This window comes from Nicotiana tabacum, chromosome 4 (assembly GCF_000715075.1).
Source record: "Nicotiana tabacum cultivar K326 chromosome 4, ASM71507v2, whole genome shotgun sequence".
Lineage (NCBI taxonomy): Eukaryota > Viridiplantae > Streptophyta > Magnoliopsida > Solanales > Solanaceae > Nicotiana > Nicotiana tabacum.
In genome coordinates, this window is record NC_134083.1 from 45,624,862 (window position 1) to 45,645,818 (window position 20,957).

Below are 20,957 nucleotides of genomic sequence, written 5' to 3' on the forward strand. Positions count from 1 at the left end.
TCATATTCTATTAGCAAACAATATTTTCAAAAAAATATTAAAAAAAACTAATCAAAATCTATGGTCAAAATGAAGCTTAATCCTTTTATCATTTATTTAAGTAAAGAAATGCCTTGAGTTAGAAGTAAAAGGAGGGGCTCCATTTGTTCCGAGAATTTAACTCATAGCAGTGTTTTAAATAATTGTTTCCATATAATATATCTTATCTCATAAGTTATTGAACGTGCAGAGTACTAATTTATTTTTATTAAAACTTTAAGTACGATTATCTTTTATATAATCTATAAAGACTATGCACGGATAAGAATCGAAGTTAAACTCTAGCCCCAAATATCATAAGATGTAAAGATATATCACTTAAGTTAACTAAAAAAAGTACAATAAAAGGAGAAACAATGATGAAAGTGTAAGACTCACAAATCGGATTAGTTCTCTAGGCGGCGGATGATTGGCACATAGAGAATTTTGGAAAAATTGACAAAAAATAAAGATTTTAATTCTCCAAGAGAAACATAATTTTTTATTTGTAATCTCCAGTTTGTTTAGTGATTAAAAAAGAAAGGTTAGAAAGAAAAAAGGAATAGGCAAAATGGAAGAAAATGTTAGGAATTTATGCAAAAATACTAAACGTGTATATGAAATTCCTAGCAATGGATCTCAGGTGCACATAGATCCCAATCTAAACAGCGCTTGAGTTTGTACCAAATTGCTGCAATATATCTAATAGGGTTGGGCAATCTTGAGAAATGACTTAGAGTTTTAATGAAATCCAATGAATTAACCAAAGTGTGGCTAATCAATGTAATAGGGGGAGCAATCCTGAGAAAACTGACTCAGCTACAATGGAAAACTCAGTTAAATTCATTTAATAAGCTACGAATTTGCAGCAATCTATGTAATGAGGTGGAGCAATCTCCACAAAAAGGTGACAGTGAAATCCCAATTAATATCAATCGAACAAAAATTTCCAATTACTTTTCTTCTAAGGTATAGTCATGTGATTGAGCAATTAGCAAATACTATTGGACATATGACTCCCAATCGCATACAACCTTGTAATGTATACTACTTCTCTAAACTTTTTATTAGTACGTGTATTTATCCGAAAAACGGATAAAGTTGAATTTATACGTAGTTCTAAGGATATGTGGTGTAACTTAATACAAATCGTAGAGATAAATAGAAATATCCAGTATGGATCGCAAAGAATGCAAAATAGATAAGGTTGCAAAGAAGATGAATTTTAGGACCAAATAAACAAGTGGAATCAATTTAAGAAACTTGAAAAAATAACTTTTCACTATGGGAGAATATAGTGTTTTTATTACAATGTAAGCATGAAAACCTGCCCCCTACAGAAATGATAACCATCCCTTTTATAGTAGAGGGATCTTACTTTAGATATAATTAAAAATACATAGTGGGAGACCCATGATAAATCAGTTTTTTCACAATTCCTGCCGAGATTCTCTCCTCTAGTGGGATTGCAACGGCTCTTGTCTATGAGCTCGATATTGACTTGAGTTTTCGGTCTTGACTCGAGCTCTCGATCTTGGCTTGAGCTCGATTCTGACTCGGACCCTTGAATTGATTTGGGGTCAATGTTGGTCGGTCTCTGGATCATAAGCTCGATAACTTCACTTTGCATCATAGTTCGATTTGGATTCGGGATCGATAATGATATCGGCTCCTCGGACTCGAAACTTGTTTGTACCATCTTCGAAACCCGTCTCGAAGTCTCGCTTCGATCGATTATGTTTCGAACTCGATCGATCGTACGAAGGCCGAAATCTATTTCGACCGTATACAGATAGTCCCCTCGTTTCTCAGGAAGAATGTGGTGAGAAACGATATAATTTTTTAATGACTCGATCGGATTCGAAGCTGACGTTTATATTGGGCTCGACCATGACGCACGTGATAGATGTCCCGTCGATTTAGTTTTTCAAGGTATTTAATGCATGTCAGACGGTGGTCAGCCACCACTGATACAGAACCGCCATTTACTTGAACCTATAAATAACCCTTCATTTTATCATTTATCACTTTTGCAACTTCAATCTTCCAAATTTCCCAATTTCTTTTTCGTATTCTCTGAGTTTATTCGCAAATCAGTGATTCCTTTTTGCAAAATTCTTCTTCCAAATTACCAAATATTCGTCACCTTCTTTAAATCCAAAATGGTGAAGACATCCAAAACCGTCCCCCAAAAGAAAAAAGCTTCTTCTTCCCAATCCGCTGCCGATAAAACACTGGTGGATCCTCGTCCTGAGGAGTGCGTTCCGGCGGCGTATGTTCTTACCTCCGATTTCAAACTCGATAAAGGTTCGCCGGTTCCTGGCCGATGTGAGCCCGTATCTAGATATATTTGTTCGATAGCCCGGGAGCACATCGAGCGGATAAAAAAGGATTGTAACTGGGAGAATAAAGAGGTGGTAGTGCCGTCTTCTGAAGAGGATATTACTACTCACATGAGAGGGTTTTTAAGCGTGTATACTTACCCTTTCACGTTAGGTCCCCTCGACCCTATTATCATAGATTTTTGTCGTAAATACCTAATAACCCTAGGCCAGATACATCCTTCCTTTTGGCGGATCATTATTTTGATCCGATATTTTGTAAGTAAAATCGAGGGGATGCCTTTCACCCTCGATCATCTTGTCCGATTATACTGTCCTCGTCTTTTTCGAGGAGGGTTAATAAAACCCCAACGTCGAGCTACCAAGGCTCTGTTCTCGAGTATAGACGAGGATAAAGATCGAGGCTGGATGGGCCGGTTCGTTCGAGTGAGGACTTCGGACCTGATCCCAACCGAAAAGATGCCTTTCCCCGAGGAGTGGAACATGAAGCGTAAGTGTAATTCTGTTGTTATCTCCTATTATGTTGTTCTTTCATTTCTTTTCTCACCAATATTCCCCTTTTGCGATGCAGTGGTTCCCTGGATGCCCGGCGCAGTGCCTGATCTCAAGAATTGGGTACGTGATCTGGTTTTGACCTCCTCATATGCCGAGCGCTCATGGCGCGACTTGTCAAAGGGCCGATGGGGAGCCAAAAATCACGGTGAGCACTTCTATCGTATCCTTTGGTAATTCGAATAAGATGTCTTTCACATACTTCAGTAAAAAATTTCGCATGCATGTGTGGGCAAGGATGCGATTTTGAGGCCCTCGTCTGCCGAGGAAGAGGCTTCGGCCTCTGTCCCAAAGCCGGTGAAAGATAATAAGAGGAAAAGATCCCCCTCCCTCGAAGATCAAAAATCGAAGAAGAGGGCGGCTCATAAGCCGAACAAGAATGTCATTCCTTTGACTGTAGAATCAGTTCTGCGTCTGAGGGAAGAAGAAGAAGAGAACGATGGGTCTGCGCTGGCGGCCCAAACAAAGAAGACCACCGACGTTCCACATGCAGCTGGATCGATGGTGGTTCATAAGGCTCCGCCTCGAATTGATGATATATCGGAGAGAGATTCGGGCAGAGTCCCCGAGTTGCTGGAAATCGAAGATGTTTCCCATCCAAGTAGACGGATGGGGGATATGCCTGAAGGGGCTCTTCCCGAATCTTTTCGAACCGAAGAGAATGCCCCAGATGACTCATTTGGGGCAGTAGCAATCGAAGGCTCGCCCACCTTCCCTGCTTTTTCCACAGGGGTGATTCGGGAGGCCCAAGCTTTGGCGACCCTCGAATTAGATAGGCCTCATGATGGAGAGGAAATAAAAGACCTCCGAGCTGAGTTGGCCAGGGCTCACCAAGATCAGATCGATTTCTCCGAGCAGGTAATAATGCTTTTAAAAGCCTATGGGCTTGATACCAGAACGATGGCTAATCTTTCGGTCTCACAGCTGCAGTAGAAATCGAGATGATCGAAAAACTCCGTGAAGAAGTCGATGTGATAAGAGCGGAGTCTTTGAAGTGGAAAGAAGGAATGGACCGCTTTACTGCAGAGAAAGAAACTACTCGAGCCCAATTGTCATCGCCCGAAAACCAACTTCAAAAAATAAAGGAGAAAAACTCGGTCCAAGCAAAAAGGATAGAGGAGCTCGAGGCTCGGTTGGCCTATGTACTTGCCAAGGTCGAATCTGACGCCGAGAAGGCAAAGGCCGATGCGGATTCACTTGTGGTCGCCTATCGGGCCGATGCTAAAGCTACCCAGGTCCAAGCAAGAGAGGCATCCAAGACCGCCGATACTCGAACATATTGGGTCGCTGAACTTGCTAAGTGCCGATCTCGGAGGGAGACCCTCGAGGAGATCTATGCTCGAGGTTTCGACCTCGCTGAAGAGATAAAAAGGGCCAAAAAGCTCGAAGCCAATGCTGAAGCCTTGATTTTCGATAACGATGATGATGACAATGATGATGACGACGGGAGTAAGAGCGGTTCCGAGAACGGGGGGGGGATCCCGATAGAGAAGAGACCGCTCCTGGGGATGACCAGGAAGCTTAGTCCTTAATTTTTTACGTTGTAACCAATCATGTAAACAATTTTGTGTATAAAAATATCCCTTTTTTTGCCGACTTGCTCCTGTTTCGTTTCCTATCTTGTGAAGACTTTATCCACGCCTTATGAATATTTTCACAAGGATTTAATAACTTGAAACTTGAAATAAGGTAGTATGTATGCTTAGTGGTCGAGCTGAGTGATTTTCTGAACATAGGCTTACTCAAACTTGAAGTGATGTAGCCCTTAGGCTTATTAGTTGAGTCAGTGATTCGAGCTCGAAATAATGTAGCCCGTAGGCCTAATGGTCGAGTGAGTGCTTGCCCGAACTCAAAATAAAAGTTGCCCATAGGCTTAGTGGTCGAGTAAGTACTTGCTCGAACTCGAAATAAATAAAAGTAGCATGTAGGCTTAGTAGTCGAGTGAATGATTCGAACTCGAAATAATGTAGCCCGTAGGCGTAACGGTCGAGTGAGTACTTGCTCGAACTCGAAATAAAAGTAGCCCGTAGGCTTAGTAGTCGAGTAAATGATTTGAGCTCGAAATAATGTATCCCGTAGGTGTAACGATCGAGTGAGTGCTTGCTTGAACTCGAAATAAAAGTAGCCCGTAGGCTTAGTGGTCGAGTGAGTGCTTGCCCGAACTCGAAATAAAAGTAGCCCGTAGGCGTAACGGTCGAGTGAATGCTTGCTCGAACTCGAAATAAAAGTAGCCCGTAGGCTTAGTGGTCGAGTGAGTGCTTGCTCGAACTCGAAATAAAGTAGCCCGTAGGCTTAATGGTCCGAGTGAATGATTCGAACTCGAAATAATGTAGCCCGTATGCGTAATGGTCGAGTGAGTGCTTACTCGAACTCGAAGATTTATCTTAATTAAGTTTGCGTAATAAATCTCAAGATAGAGAAATTTTTGTTGGATATAAGATATTAGTAAAGAGGAGAACTTCCTTTGCAAGTCATTATACATGCGTTCATGTTTTGCGTCAGGGCTCGTTCCAACTACATGAGCGTGGTTCGTTTTGACCATTTGGCTCTTACAACTTTTCCTATTGGAACCCGTTGTTGCGAAATAACTTTCTTGCATCAGAACTCGATATATTTGAGGGCCTAATGCCCCCCAGTATTTGAGGTCGATTGTAAAGAGGCCTCGGATACTCTCGCATTGTTTTTAAGTACAGTATGATCATTGGTTGCCTCATTAAAAACCTTGCCGAAAAACCAATTTGGGATAAAACCGATCTAAGGAAAAAAGAGTGCAATGCGTGCTTTCAGACCTGAGGCTTCGTATTGAAGGATCCATCTTAGCTCCTGACCAGACTCCTGCAGGGGTTAGTTTTGAAATGCAAATGAGTATGGGAGGGTCGTACCTTAGCAGTAGTATCGTTTTAGATGCGACACATTCCAATTGCTTAATAGTTATTTGCCGTTTATAATGCCGAGCTTGTTGATCCATTTTCGATGTTTTCGAGAACCTGATATGGTCCTTCCCAGTTCGGTCCTAGTTTTCCTTCGTTTGGATTACGGGTATTGAGGGTGACTTTCCTTAGCACTAAGTCCTCGGGCTTAAAATGGCGGAGCTTGGTTCTTCGATTATAGTATCTTTCGATTCGTTGCTTTTGGGCGGCCAATTGGACGAGAGCAGCTTCTCGCTTTTCGTCCGATAATTCGAGGCTAGTGTTCATGGCCTGGTTATTTGATTCTTCTGTTGTATATCGAAATCTGGTACTGGGTTCGCCGACTTCGATTGGTATCAAGGCTTCGGAGCTATATACTAAGGAGAATGGGGTTGCCCCTATACTAGATTTTGATGTTGTTCGATATGCCCAAAGACTTCGGGTAGGATTTCTCTCCATTTTCCTTTAGCGTCGTTCAGCCTCTTCTTTAGGTTTTGAATGATAGTTTTGTTCATTGATTCAACCTGTCCGTTCCCACCGGGGTGATACGGTATTGATAATATCCTTCTTATTTTGTGGACTTCGAAGAATTTCGTCACTTTGCTGCCGACAAATTGTTTCCCATTGTCACACACTATTTCGGCGGGTATCCCGAATCGACACACGATATGATCCCAGATAAAGTCTATAACCTCTTTCTCTCTTACTTTCTCGAATGCCTATGCTTCAACCCATTTAGAGAAATAGTCAGTCATAAATAAAATGAATTTAGCTTTACCTAGGGTCGATGTCAGAGGGCCGACAATATCCATCCCTCATTTCATGAATAGCCATAAGGATAGAACTGAGTGAAGTTGCTCTCCGGGTTGATGGATCATTGGTGCAAACCTTTGACATTTGTCATATTTTTGAACAAACTCCTTTGCATATTTGCCCATATCGATCCAATAATACCCTGCCCTGATTATTTTTTGGACTAATGAATCGGCACCGGAGTGATTCCCACAAGTGCCCTCGTGCACCTCACGTAAGATGTAATCGGTATCTCCTGGGCCTAAGCATACTTCCAACGGTCCATCGAATGTCCTTCGGTATAGCGTTCCATCTGAAGCAAACGTGAATCGAGCAGCTTTGGTTCGTAGGGCCCTTGAATCTCTAGGGTCCGATGGGAGCTTTCCGTTCTTTAAGTATTCAATATACTTATTTCTCCAATCCCAGGTTAAGCTCGTAGAATTTATCTCGTCATGACCTTCTTCGATAACGGATCTCGAGAATTGAACGACAGTCCCCGAGCTCAACTCACCTTCCTCGACCGATGATCCTAATTTCGCAAGTGCATTAGCCTCACTGTTTTGCTCTCGTGGAACGTGCTGTAAAGTCCATTATTTAAAATGGTGCAAAGTGACATGTAGTTTGTCTAAATACCTTTGCATTCTATCTTCTCGAACTTCGAAAGTTCTGTTTACTTGATTTACCACCAGAAAAGAGTCACACTTGGCTTCAATGACCTCTGCTCCCAAACTTTTAGCTAGCTCGAGACCTGCAATCATGGCCTCATACTTGGCCTCGTTGTTAGTCAACCTGGTAGTTTTGATAGATTGCCTAATAGTGTTACCCGTGGGTGGCTTTAAAACTATGCCTAGCCCGGACCCCTTCACGTTTGAATCCCCATCCGTAAAAAGGGTCTATACCCCCGATGACGTACCCGATTTTAACAAGAGTTCTTTTTCGACCTCGGGTACGAGGGTTGGCGTGAAATCGGCCACAAAGTCTACTAAAATTTGAGAGTTGATGACCGTACGGGGTTGATATTCGATATCGTACCCACTGAGTTCGACGACCCATTTGGCCAATCGGCCTGATAGTTCGGGCTTGTGTAAAATATTACGAAGCGGGTAAGTGGTTAATACGTATATGGGGTGACACCGAAAGTACGGTCTTAACTTTCTAGATATGCTTATCAGTGCAAGTGCTAATTTTTCTAGGTGCGGATATCTAGTTTCTACTTCTCCTAAGGTCCGACTTATATAATAAACGCGAAATTGCGTACCTTGCTTTTCTCGAATTAGGACACCGCTTACTGCGATTTCGGATACTGCCAAGTACAAGCAAAGTTTTTTGTCTGCTTTTGGAGTATGAAGTAATGGCGGGCTCGATAGATATCATTTTAATTCCTCCAATGCCTGTTGGCATTCTAGGGTCCAAGTGAAATCGTTCTTCTTTTTGAGTAGAGAGAAAAAATTGTGACTTCGATCTGACGATCTTGAAATGAATCGGCCTAAGTCTGCAATATGTCCCGTTAGCCTCTGTACGGCTTTCACGCTATCCACGATGGTGATGTCTTCGATGGCCTTGATTTTATCGGGGTTAATCTCGATTTCTCGATTTGACACCATGAAGCCGAGGAACTTGCCCAAACCGACCCCGAAAGCACATTTTTCGGGGTTGAGCTTCATGTTGTATTTCCTCAAAATTTTGAACGTTTCCTGCAAATGGGTCAAATGGTCCTCTGCGCGCAGGGACTTAACTAGAATGTCATCAATATAAACTTCCATTGATTTACCTATTTGTTCTTCGAACATTTTATTTACTAGGCGTTGGTAAGTAGTTCCTGTATTTTTTAGCCCGAAGGGCATTATATTATAACAATATGTTCCATATTTGGTGACAAATGAAGTCTTTTACTGGTCTTCCGGGTTCATCTGGACTTGATTATACCCGAAATAGGCATCGAGAAAAGTAAGGATCTCGTGGGCGGCCGTGGCATCGATCATGCGATCGATGTTGGGCAGCGAAAAGGAATCTTTGGGGCATGCTTTGTTTAAATCCTTATAATCCACACACATTCTAAGTTTGTTCCCCTTTTTAGGCACTACAACTACATTGGCTAACCATTCGGGATATTTCACCTCCCGAATGGATCCTATCTTGAGAAGTTTGGTTACCTCGTCCTTTATGAATGCGTGCTTTACCTCGGACTAGGGTCTTCTCTTTTGCTTCACCGGTCTGAACCTGGGGTCCAAGCTTAGCCGATGCGCCGTTATGTCCGATGGGATCCCTGTTATGTCCGATGGGATCCCTGTTATATCTAAATGGGACCAGGTAAAGTAGTCAATGTTATCGATAAGAAATTGAATAAGTTTCTTCCTGAGTTCGGGGGTCAACCCCGTCCCCAGGTATACCTTTCGTTCGGGCCAGTGCTCGATTAGTGTGACTTGCTCCAATTTCTCAATCATTGATTTGGTAGCGTCGGAATCATCGGGAATCACGAAGGATCGAGGGATCCTCTGATCGTTATCTTCTTCGATCTTCTAGTTATCTAGTCGGGTCAAAGCCGATGTCTGTGATTGCTATTTGGTATCTCGTTCCCCTTCTGAGCCAGATCCCTTTACTGGCGAAGACGAGGATATTGGTTTCGCTTCTTCGACGACGAACATTTCTCTTGCGGCTGGTTGTTCTCCATACACTGTTTCGACTCCTCTTGATGTTGGGAATTTAAGGACCTGGTGTAGGGTCGAAGGTACAACTCTCATGTTATGGATCCATGGCCTTCCAAAAAGGGCGTTATATCTCATGTCGCCTTCGATCACGTGGAACTTCATTTTCTGGATGTCCTCGGCCATGTTTATCGGTAGAATTATCTCGCCTTTGGTGGTTTCACATGCCATATTGAATCTGTTTAGAACCAGGGTTGCGGGTACGATCTGGTCCTGCAAGCCGAGTTGTTTTACCACCTTCAATCTGATGATGTTGGCCGAGCTACCTTGATCAATCAACACACGCTTAATCTATTCCATTCTGGGATCCTGCCCAGAGGAATCCCAATCAAATGTGCGAATATCATGGCACCCATGGCCACAGAACGGAAGATTACAGGCAACTAAGAGAGGAAGTAGCCCGGTTATTCAACAAAGGGCACCTTCAAGAAATTTTAAGCGATAGGGCGAAGAACCATTTCAAAAACAGGGATTTCGGCAAGCAAAATGAGCAAGAAGAACCACAACACGTCATTCACATGATCGTCGGCGACGCCGATACCCCTCAGGGACCGGTGCTTAAACGCACTAAAACATCGATTGTGAGAGAAAAGTGATCTCGAACTCAAGCTTACACATCCATAGGAACTTTGTCTTTCAATGATGAAGATGCAGAAGGAGTCATACAACCTCATAACGATGCACTGGTAATAAGCGTGTGTTAATTGATTAAGCATGTGTTGATTGACCTCATCCAATTGGTATCGATCCCCGATCGGACCTCGTTCTCGATTAGTATCCCTTCGAATAGCGGGTTCAGACCCCAATTGATCATCTTTGACCCTAATTTTTTATTGGTACCGATTGTGCACGTCGGCCCACGTGATGGCTGGATATTCGATCAGGTTATGCTTTAACCGCCGTGAAGCTGTCGAACTTCGTTCATTCAAACCTTGAGTGAAAGCCTGAATAGCCTAATTATCTGTGACTGGTGGCAAGTCCATTCGTTCCGTTTGAAAACGAGACACGAACTCCCTAAGAATCTCGTTATCCTTTTGTCTTACCTTGAAGAGGTCTGATTTCCTTGTTGCGACTTTTATGGCGTCGGCATGTGCTATCACAAAAGAATCTGCCAATATGGCGAACGAGTCGATGGAATTTGGTGGTAGGTTGTGATACTAAATCATTGCTCCCTTCGAGAGGGTCTCCCCGAATTTTTTTAACAACACGTATTCGATTTCATCGTCTTCTAAATCATTGCCCTTGATGGCACATGTGTAAGAAGTGATGTGCTCGTTGGGATAGGTCGTTCCGTTATATTTGGAAATTTCGGGCATGCAAAATTTTTTGGGGATTGGTTTCGGGGCTGCGCTCGAGGGAAAAGGTTTTTGCACGATTTTTTTTTGAATCCAACCCCTTTATCATTGGTCGAGCTCCCGGGATCTGATCGACCCTAGAGTTATAAGTTTCTACTTTTTTATCTTTGGCTTCGACTCGCCTTTGTGAGTTCCTCGAGCAATTTAGCAATTTCGGGAGTAGTCCCCAATTCTTGCTCATTTGACTTCACTATGGCTGGCTCCGTTCTGTGGGTGATTTCTCGAGGAGGACTGGGCTCCGGCCTGCTTTGTAGCTGGGTTTGGCTCTGCAACTGAGCTATTGCTTCTTGTTGGGCTTGCAACATTTCGAAAATCATACGCAAGCTAACGCCATTTTCCTCGACATTATGGGTATCTCGAGCTGCGGACCGAGTGCCACCATGAATGCTATTTTCGAGTTCAGCATGTAGGTTCATCTCAATGGCTACATGCGAATTGATATCTATCGGCGCTCCGATTCGAGCTCCAACGGCGTTTACAAGTGGTCTTTCGGTACTGGGTGTCAAGTTGTTGTTTTCATCTTGAAGACCGGCTCCGTTGTCGATTGTTGAAGCCATTTGATTGATAGTTAGTCGTTGCTAATCCGAAATTCAAGATATTTTCGGAAACAAGCGTAGAACACAATGGCGTGTTTTTTCAGATTCGTATCAAATAACCGCTGTTATCCTTAGCCCCACGGTGGGCGCCAAACTGTTTACCCGAAAAATGGATATAGTTGAATTTATACGTAGTTCTAAGAATATGTGGTGCAACTTAATACAAATCGTAGAGATAAATAGAAATATCCAGTATGGATCGCAAAGAATGCTAAATAGATAAGGTTGCAAAGAAGATGAATTTTAGGACCAAATAAACAAGTGGAATCAATTTAAGAAGCTTGAAAAAATAACTCTTCACTATGGGAGAATATTGTATTTTTATTACAATGTAAGCATGAAAACCTGCCCCCTACAGAAATGATAACCATCCCTTTTATAGTAGAGAGATCTTACTTTAGATATAATTAAAAATACTTAGTGGGAGACCCATGATAAATCAGCTTTTTCACAATTCCTGCCGAGATTCTCTCCTCTAGTGGAATTACAACGGCTCTTGTTTATGAGCTCCATATTGACTTGAGTTTTCGGTCTTGACTCGAGCTCTCGATCTTGGCTTGAGCTCGATTCTGACTCAGACCCTTGAATTGATTCGGGGTCAATGTTGGTCGGTCTCTGGATCATAAGCTCGATAACTTCACTTTGCATCATAGTTCGATTTGGATTCGGGATCGATAATGATATCGGCCCCTCGGACTCGAAGCTTGTTTGTACCATCTTCGAAATCCGTCTCGAAATCTCGCTTCGATCGATTATGTTTCGAACTCGATCGATCGCACGAAAGTCGCCGAAATCTATTTCGACCGTATACAATGTGATTTAATTATAGTCGTTTTCACAAAATTAAATTATGTCTTTTGAGTTGGGTTTCACGCAACCTCTATACCTTATAGTGGGTGATAGCTTTCCCAAGGATACAACAACTGTCATTTTTGCTTGCCAATAATTGGTCCTTAATTTTTAAGTGAAAAAAGAAACACTGAGACTATCTCCCTTTGTCTGCTGAGCTTGTCTGGCCTCTTGCTAGGTTTTGAGTGGTAAATAGGAATTTATCAGTGTTTGCTTCCCAAGATTACACTTAACCTATCCTCTTTATCATCATTTCTTTTGACATCACCCATCCTCTTACTTATGTTTCATTTTGTAAGGTCCTTTTTTCACAATAGATCAGCAAAATAAAACAAATAAGGGCCCGTTTGGCCATATAAAAAGATTCTTTTTTTTTTTTCAAAATCTTTTCACTTTTTTTCGAAATTAGTATTTGGCCATAAATTTTTTGATTTTCACTTAAAAATGAATTTCAGAATTATTCGAAAATTTGAAAAACTCCAAAAAGGTATTTTTAAAAATTTCCACTTCAGATCACTCACAAAAATTAAAAAATAACCCAAAATTATATTTATGTCCAAACGCAACTCTAATTCTCAAATATCATTTTCACTTGAATTTTTGTTTTCACTTTTTCCCAAAATTTTACAATTCTTATGTCCAAACGCCCACTTAGATCTTTGTAAGATCATATTTTGTAATCAAATTACAATTAGTCATAGGAGATTATGTTCTCGTTTCAGTTGACTGATTCTCCCCCATTTCTGAAAGAGAAATTTATGTATAATACAATCTTTTTAAGACTTATTTAAATGCCTTACAACTATTTTTACGAAATTACATATAATACAACTTTATTTTAAAATTTCACCTTTAAAATTAAACTAGTTTTAGAATACGCGCGTTGCGGGTGTACCCATCTCAAAGAATAATATTTTATTAAAAATTATGTTTGAATTATAAAATAAAAATTATGAAAAAAATTTAAGTTGCTATGAGTATTTATTGTATACTTTGTAAGTTTTACGCTTTATAACTAAAAATTCAAATATAAGCTTTCAAAGGATTAGCACGAGATACAATGTATCACGCATAAGACAACTTTAAATCCAAATTTCAAAGAAACTGTTAAATTTTATCTTTGAAATATTATATCTTACTACATTTTTGAAGAAAAAGTTAATAAAAGTTCAACATCAAATGATCCAAACGATTACTATCACATATTATCAAAGTTAGTTTATATGGTTAATATTCAAAAGCAAGCAAGTCCAAAATTAAGAGCATTTTTTTTTAAAAATAAATTAGTATATATCTATTTATTTTGATATTTATTTAATAAATAGATTTTTTTTTTCTAAAATGGAATCTTCATTTACATTCCATTATAAACTGTCTATAAATCTTAGATAATTTTAAAATTTCTAAATATTAGGAAAAAATTATTATAAATAAAATCTTATTTGATTTTAAATTCTTAAATATTAGATGTTCTTATCTAGTTCAAATAAGAAAAAGTTTAATGGTCAATATATTAATTAATTTCCAAATTTAAAATATTAGAAAAATTAATTGCAATTACATTAGTATTACATTAATACTTTGTTATTTTTAAACTTTATATATATATATATATATATATATATATATATATATATATATATATATATATAAATTTATATATACGGTTCGGTACTTTTTGATATTATTTAAAAATAAAAAATTATCCTAATTATTTGGTATGGTGTAGATTTATATCAAACCTATTATCTTATTAAGAAAACCTAATAATTGGTTTGAAAGGTTTGTTTTAGAGAACTATTGACATCCTTACATAAAATCTAATGGGAACTTTTTGTTTATTTTTCATAAAAACCAACATGTGGTTTCTTACATTTAAATAGTATTTTTGTTTTAGACAAAACAGGAAAAGAAAGAAAACACACGGCATTATTTTGTTTCCTTAGAACTTTGCGAAAATCTCTCTTCTCTTGGCCTTGATATTTTAGAATCGTTTTAACGTTTCTTACTATCATATCCTTCTTTATAATAATAATATTCTTATTAATTTAAAGTCAAATATAGTTAGAAAGTAATGAATAAAAAATTAATTAATTTAATAGACCTAAATCTTAGGAATAATAATATAGAAGGAATTATAGTTGTGTTACCTAATTCGAGCAAGGAAATATTTTTATATAAGGTAATACAATTTAATTGATTTTAAAGTCCTAAAAATTATAATTTTTTACATAATTTAAATAAGGAAAGATTTAATAAGTAGAATTTTAGTTAATTTTAGAATTCTAAAAATTAGGAAAAATAAATAAATGATAATTTTGTCCTATATGAAATCTATTTTTCAAGGATAAAAAAGACGAACGAAATTTCGCTAAGGGCGTTCGTGCTTTTAATATAGTATAAATAGATATAGATTATGTACAACCTTTGATATCCTAAAATCTCTCTTGAGATTCTCTCACCTAAAAAAATACATATCTTAAGATTCTCTCTCACCTAAAACGTATTTATCCATATTAATTTTTCCTCCAATTTCTCCATTAAATATATTCCAATATATCCCAATGTCCCAAGCCTCTTTTTCCTCTACTATATCACCTGTCTCATATATACTTCATCACTGTATTTATGTATAGTATAACATATTAAATATATACATATAGTATATTTAATATATACTATGGATATAGTATACTAATAATATATATTTGGCATATAAAGAATAAATGTTAATATATATTAATGCTAATATAAATGATATATATTATAGTATAGTATATATATATATATATATATATATATATATATATATATATATATATATATATATATATATATATATATATATATACTATATGTATATATATATATATATATATACTATATGTATGTAAATAGATTATGTATATACTACTCCAAATGTAAAACATATATTAAGTATACTATACATACATATTATAAATATTATGCGGTGAACATTATTCCAAATATAGAAGGAACATAAATATTATATATATATATTTCTAGGAACCAAAAAAAAAACTCACGAGAATATCCTATCAGTCGAAGGAGAAGGGTATACCGTATGTTGAAGCCGGATTGTAGATATGCGAAATTAAAGCTTGGAAAGGCCGGAGAGGGGGATTGTTTAGGAAATAATTGATTGCTTTTATATTGGAGAATGCATATTATGGGATACTTTCATAATCAGTTTCCTAGTTTATAAGAAATCTACCGTATTTGAGGGTATAATATTTACTATGTTTATGTTGTAGAATAAGTTATTTAATTAATAGTTGTAGATTGTGGAATATTTTTTGAATTCATCTGTAAATATGAAAATTTGGGGTCCAAGACCCACATGAAAACCATGTGTTTTTTTCCTTTATGCAGACCCCCTTCTTTTAATCACTTGGACTGCCTCTATACTAGGACAATAAGGGTTAAGGGTATGGGAAGGGTAAGGGTAAGGGAAGGGGAAGGGTTCCTCAAGGGTATTTTTCTGTAATGATCCGAAAGGTTTATTTTTAAATTTAATATTTATTTTATGTGATATGGGATCTCGAATAGCATCACTTAATATTTCTCGACTTGCGTGCGCAGTCCGTATATTTTTCCGGAAAGCTTTTATGTGAAAAATTGATAAAAATAAAAAATAATGCTTTAAAACTCAACTAAGTTGTCTTCGGTTAACATTTTTAGCAAACGGACCCGGGTCGGTGTACTAACTATCCCGATGGATCCGTATCGTGATTTAGGACTTGAGTGTATGACCGGAATCAAATTCGAAAGTCTCTAACTTGAGTTATCGTCATTTGTTGAAAATTGGAAGTTTGAAAGCTTATAGATTCCAAAGTTTGACCACAAATTGACTTTTATTGATATCGGGGTCGGAATCTAGTTCTGAAAATTTTCATAGGTCCGTTATGTCATTTATGATTTGTGTGCAAAATTTAAGGTCAATTGGACTTGATTTGATAGGTTTCGACATCGAATGTAGAAGCTGAAAATTCTTAAGTCCTTAAGCTTGAATTAGGGTGTGATTCATGGTTTTAGCGTTGTTTGATGTGATTTGAGATTTAGACTAAGTTAGTATGATGTTTAGGACTTGTTGGTATATTAAGTTGAGGTCCCGGGGGCCTCAGGTGGATTCCGGATGGTTAACGGATCAAAATTTGGACTTAAGAAAAATCTAAAATTTGGTCTTCTAGTATAATCGCACATGCGGATTTTAGACCGCAGGTGCGAGCTCGCAGAAGCGGACGGGGCGTCGCAGAAGTGCGACCGCAGAAGCGGAAAAGGGGGAGGGGCAGTCTCGTCGCAGAAGCGAGTCCGCATCAGAAGCAACCACAATCTCCGCAAAAGCAGAACCGCAGATGCAGTTAAGTGTCCGCAGGTGCGAAAGCACTTGATAGATTACAAAAACAGAGGGTTCCGACATTTTTATCATTTTGGACATTTCCAACACGGGTTGAGGCGATTTTTGAGCGAGAATTAATGGAAAAACTTGAGGTAAGTCACTTGTGATCATTGTTAGTCAATAATATTGAATTATCATCGATTATTCCAACTAGATTACGTGTTTTTGAGGTGAAATTCTAGGATTTGGGCCTAGGGATTTGAAAATAAGATTTGGGGATTTGAAGGTCGAGTTGATGTCGGAATTTGGTAAAATTTGTATGGTTGGACTCGTGGTTGAATGGGCGTTCATATTTTGTATCTTTTATCGGGTTCCGAGACATGGGCCCCACGGACAATTTTTGAGTTAAATTTCGGATTTTAAATGGAAAATTTAGAATTTTCATATAGAATTGATTTCTATAATTCGTGTTGAGTATATTGAATTGTTTGTGACTAGATTCGAGACATTCAGACATGAATTCGCGAGGCAAAGGTTTATTGGAATCTTGAGTTGGTTGCAAATCGAGGTAAGTATCGTGGTTAACCTTGACTTGAGGGAGTATGAATTATTTGTTTATTTGCAACGTGATTTAATATGCGAGTACAATGTATATGTGAGGTGACGAGTACTTATGCGTTGAGGTTGAGTCAAAGCATGCGGATGGAATTTGTTTATTGTGAATAATTGCCTATTTAATGAAGATATTCATGCTTAAGTTATTATTATTTATTTGATTATTTTTCATGAGATTATTGCTAGTTTAATTATTGTTGAATATTTTGGAAGGTGAAGTCGGTATTCTGGTATTGAATTGATTGATAAGTATATATCCCCGCATTTAAATACTCTTTCGAATTTATATTATTATTTTTATGGTAAGAAAGAGTGTAAAGGCACGAAGGGTGATGCCGTGCCATTTATATTATTTATATTATCCTTGCCATGGTGAGAAAGAGTGTAAAAGCACGAAGGATGATGCCGTGCCATTTATATTATTTATATTATCCTTGCCATGATGAGAAAGAGTGTAAAAGCACGAAGGGTGATGCCGTGTCATTTTCAAAAAGTGTAAAAGCACGAAGGGTGATGCCATGCCAGAAGAGAGTTAAAGCACGAAGGGTGATGCCGTGCCAATCTTATTATTTATTTATAAATTTATAGGAAGGATGAGAGTGAAAGCACGAAGGGTGATGCCGTGCCATTTCATATTTTGAGTTGCTCATTTTATTGTTGATGAATTAATTGGCTGCTACGTGACACTTCTCATGCTGAAATTACTATATCATCCCTCTTCGAATGTTCCCACCCAAATTTATAAATTATTATTTATTGTGCTATTGGTTCTTCATATGTGTATATACTTGTACATGTTGTTTACGTACGTGTCTTGTCGTAGCCTCCTCACTACTTTGTGGAGGTTAGGCTCGACACTTATGGAGTATATGGGGTCGGTTGATCTCATACTACACTCTACACTTCTTGTGCAGATTTTGGAGTTGGTCTCAGCGGAGTACCATAGACTTGCTCAGATTCAGTTACCCAGAAGAGACTTGAGGTATAACCGCATAGCGTCCGCAGTTCTGAAGTCCCCTTCTATCTTATCTTAGTTGTGTATTATCTTTCAAACAACTTGAATTTTATTCAGACCTTTATTTGTATTATTCTAGTAGCTCGTGCACTTGTGACACCAGATTCGAGATATATTTTGATGATTCGGTAGTTATGGTCTTTCGCACTTTATTTCAGTAATTGACTTCCATTTAGTTTAATTTATTTAAAAATGGTTAAGATTATTCTAACATTGGCTTGCCTAGCAAGTGAAATGTTAGGCATCATCACGGTCCCGAAGGTGAGAATTTCGGGTCGTGACAAGTTGGTATCAGAGCACTAGGTTACTTAGGTCTCACGAGTCACGAGCAAGCTTAGTAGAGTCTGAAGGATCGGTACGGAGATGTCTGTACTTATCTTTCAGAGGCTAAGAAGTTTAGGAACAATATCACTTCTTTCTTATTCTGTCGTACAATTCATATCTATCACCAATGATTGAACCATTCTATTCTTATTCTCTCGCAGATGGTGAGAAAACGTAATACATCTACCGACAGACAGGGACCAGAACCCCCGGTGGCAACTAGGGATGTCCAAAATCGAACCGAAATCGAAAATCAAAGCTTAGTGGCTTGTTGGTATTGGGTTATCGGTTTAACAGATGGGGAACAGATTAAAATTTTATTATTAACGACTTATCGGTTTGGGGGCGAATTCACTCTATTATGTTCAAACATTCAGTAGAAACTCCTCTCTCGATTAAGTCTCAACCTTACGATATGAACTAAGTTAAGCTTGGTGAATAAATGCAAGAATTCGTAGTGGATTGATCCTTAGGAGAACCTCTTTCGATTATCCTCCTAACTAGGTCTCAACATTAATTCAACTAGCCTCTTTCGATTACTAACAAGAATCAATGAATTCAACCAATAAGATAATGCAGAACATCACAAATTATGCCTCTTTCGATTACATCAAAAAAATGAATATATATGCAACAATAAAAACACCCAAAACGATTCAATACATAAAACTAGAGTTAATATCCACAAAAAATTCTCAAAACACCAAATCCATCAATACCTAAGGAAGAATTACTCCATGGATATGAAAAAATTCATCACAATTAAGTTTAAGTCAAAGGAAAACATAAAACATCCAAACCCTTGTTTTGAGTGAGGATGAATGGTGAAATCCTTGTGCTCTTGCTTCTCCCTCTTCTCCTTAGCTTCCTTAGGTCTAAATTATGTCAAAAGTCCTCAAAATATCATTTTTTCATGTATATATACCAAGTAGGGTCGGACCCAAACAAATATACCCTCTCCTACGCAAAAAAGGACACTTTTTCGGAGTTAAACGTGTGCGCCCGCGCACCTGGAAGTGTTTCTGCGCACTTGGCCGCACACTTTTCACAATGTTCTGCCCCATATGCGCGGTCAGTGCGCTGCCGCGTACTTGCCACACACTTTTCACCCTGTTCTGTTGGTAATTTGAAAAAACGTAAAACACGAAAGTTGTAGCCATTTGAATTAGCTTTCCAAAAATATATTTGGAGCCCAAACAGAGTTCCGAGTGAAAAATTATGTGCATTTTACTGGACACTACATAGTATGCCTGCTCGATTCTTCGTTCGTTCTAAACTATCATCCGTTGATCCCTGAACATGATCCCGGCTTAATTCCTTGGGCTTTTACTCAGACTTCAAAGCTCCAAATCACTTGAATTCATTCCATAACATCTACATAGCTCAGAATCACTCCTACAAGGCATAAAAGACACAATTAGTGCAAAATACTAGCAATTGAAGCTCAAACTCAACTAAAGTGTAGTAAATTAGAATGTAATAATCAACTAAAACATGAGATTATAGCCTACCATCACTTATCGGGTGGCTAGCGGATCAATATATTTAAAAGCCGATAATCGATAAGCCAATCCGTTAAGAGTAAATAACCGTCAAATCTGCTCGATAAGCAGCCCTAGTGGCAACTATGACCAAGGGTAGAGGCCGAGGTCATGCCAGAGGCTTAGGCCGAGCTCAATATAGAGATCGAGCAGCAGTACCCATAGTGGAGCCTCAGTGGATCTTCAGGAGGAGGTTCCAATTTAGACTGCACCCGTTGGACCAGTCCAGGTCCCGGAAGGATTCATAGCTACTCCAATGCTTCAGGACGCTCTAGTTCGTTTGGTGAGCCTTATGGAGGGTGTGGCCCAGAATGGTTCATTTCTAGTGGCACCAACCGTCTCACAGGCTGGGGGAGGAGCACAGACTCCCACTACTCCCACTCCAGAGCAGTTGGCTCCACAGTATCAGGCTCCAGCAGCCCCACCAGTTGGGGTAGTTCAGCCAGTTGTTGCGGCACAGGCCGGCGATAGGCCTGCCATGTCGTCTGAGGCTTTATTGAGGTTGGACAAGTTTACTAAGCTCTTTCCAATTCACCTCAGTGGTACACTTTCTGAGGACCCACATGATTATCTTGACCGCTGCTATGAGGTGTTGCGGAACATGGGTATAGTTGAGACCAATGGGGTCGATTTTGATGTATTTCAGATGACAGGTTCCGCCAAGAGGTGGTGGAGAGATTTTATGTTGACCAGACCAACTGGGTCGCCTGTACAGACTTGGTAGCAGTTCTCACGGCTATTTCTAGAGAAGTTCCTCCCTATCACATTGAGAGAGGATTACCGCAGACAATTTGAGCGTCTCCAGCAGGGCAGTATGACTGTTACTCAGTACGAGACCCGTTTTGTGGATCTAGCCCGTCATTCTCTCCTTTTACTTCCTACTGAGGGAGAGATATTAAGGAGTTTTATTTATGGACTCACTCACCCTATCAGGCTTCAGATGGCCAAGGAAACCGGGAGTGAGATTCCCTTTCAGGAAGCTGC